The following is a 2,400-nucleotide window of genomic DNA, read 5'->3' on the forward strand; positions in this document are numbered from 1 at the left end:
CGATGCAACAACTTCTATGACTGTGGGTGAATTCGCTGATCAAATGAGGCAAATGGAGGATAGCCTTACGGTTAATGCTATGGTGTCAGCCATAAATACTATGACTGAAGAGATTAAAGATAGCATGAAACAACTCAAGGAGGAATTTAAAACCTCCCTATCCCAGTTGGCAAAGGACAGTGAACTTTCTTCTTCACCCTCAGAGTGGGTACATGTCTCGGCCATCAGGGATAGGCGTCTTCCTAGAAGACCAATTCAACCAAACTCACTAAAAAATAGACAACAGTCACGTGGGTCTCTTTGGTTAATCCTACGTGACCAGTTTGGTGAAAACATGGATAAATGGCATGGAAAACCTACCTCTCTTCTCCAAAAAAGAGTGAGAGAGTTACAGAAAGAGAAGCCTAAAAGAGTAGTCGCCTCAGTTTCACCACATGACTCAGATGGTTCTGGTGATGATTCAACTAACACCACTAAACACTGTGCCAATTGCAATTGTAATGGCCAACATTAGGGGGGCCCTGCCTCTTACCAGGCGGAGGCCAGGGACCAGGAAGACAACAGAATATACTGGAATGTATATGTTAAATGGCCTGGTACCTTGAAAATTCAGAAATACAGGGCTCTAGTGGACACGGGTGCACAATGCACATTGATGCCTTCAAACTGTAAAGGAATGGAGTCTATTACTATTTCTGGAATTACAGGAGGCTCTCAAGAATTGACAAGGTTAGAGGCAGAGATGAGTTTGACTGGAAGTGATTGGCGAAGGCATGCCATTGTAACAGGTCCAAATGCACCTTGCATCTTGGGAATTGACTTTCTGAGAGAAGGGCGTTTTAAAGATCCCAAGGGTTTTAAGTGGACCTTTGGAATAGCAACTGTAGAAGCTGTTGGAGACAAATTGAAGTTGTCTGCTAGGCCTGAGCTCTCAGATGAGTCTGCAGTTGTTGGGCAGCATAATGTAGAGGATGTGAAGTTGCCAGTTGCCACCCAAATTGTACACCACAGGCAATATAGAACAAACCGTGACTCTTTGGTGCCCATACATGATCTGATTCATCGTCTGGAGTGCCAGGACGTCATTAAAAAGACCCATTCACCTTTCAATAGTCCCATATGGCCTGTGCGAAAGGGAAATGGAGAGTGGCGACTTACAGTTGATTTCCGTGGCCTAAATGAAGTGACTCCGCCCATGAGTTCTGCTGTGCCGGAAATGTTAGAACTCCAATATGAGCTGGAATCCAAGGAGGCCAAATGGTATGCAACCATAGATGTTGCTAATGCTTTCTTTTCTATTCCAATAGCAGAAGAATGCAAGCCTCAATTTGCTTTCACTTGGAGGGGGATTCAGTATACGTTTAATCGTTTGCCCCAGGGGTGGAAGCACAGCTCAACAATCTGTCATGCAGTGATCCATGATGCATTGGAGAAAGGTGGAGCTCCAGAGCACCTGCAGTTCATTGATGACATCATTGTCTGGGGGAACACGGCACAGGAAGTTTTTGAAAAAGGTAACAAAATAATTGACATTCTGCTGAAGGCAGGTTTTGCCATAAAGCGAGACAAGGTGAAAGGACCTGCTAGAGAGATTCAGTTCTTGGGAATTCGTTGGCAAGATGGTCACCGTCACATTCCAATGGATGTGATAAATAAGGTTTCTGCCATGGCAAATCCCACAAATAAGAAGGACACATTGTCTTTCCTGGGAACAGTTGGATTTTGGAGGCTGCACATCCCTGGGTGTAGCCAAATTGTAAAACCTTTATATGATGTAACTCGAAAGAGAAACAACTTTCAGTGGGGACCTGAACAACAAGCAGCCTTTGATCAGATAAAACAGGAAGTAGTCCATGCAATGGGTTTGGGGCCTGTTCGAACTGGTCCAGACATTAAGAACATTCTGTATACGGCTGCGAGTGATAATGGTCCAACCTGGTGCCTATGGCAGAGAGCCCCAGGAGAAACACGTGGCCGACCACTTGGTTTCTGGAGTAGAGGATATAGAGGGTCAGAAGTAAATTATACACCAACAGAGAAAGAGATCCTTGCTGCTTATGAAGGTGTGAAAGCTGCTTCAGAAGTAATAGGAACAGACTCTCAGCTTCTTTTGGCTCCCAGATTACCAGTTTTGAACTGGATGTTTAAGGGAAAGGGGTCATTGCCACATCACGCAACCGATGCTACCTGGTCTAAGTGCATGGCTCTCATAACACAGCGAGCACGCATGGGGAGCCTTGAACGACCTGGCATAGTGGAGATGATCACCAACTGGCCAGAAGGTACAAACTGTATAAATCCTCCAGAGGAGCGAATGAGTCGGGCTGAAGAAGCTCCTCCTTACAGTGATTTGTCTGAAGAAGAAAGAAACTATGCTCTATTTACTGATGGTTCCTGTCG

This window comes from Pogoniulus pusillus (assembly GCF_015220805.1).
Source record: "Pogoniulus pusillus isolate bPogPus1 chromosome W unlocalized genomic scaffold, bPogPus1.pri SUPER_W_unloc_3, whole genome shotgun sequence".
Classification (NCBI taxonomy): domain Eukaryota; kingdom Metazoa; phylum Chordata; class Aves; order Piciformes; family Lybiidae; genus Pogoniulus; species Pogoniulus pusillus.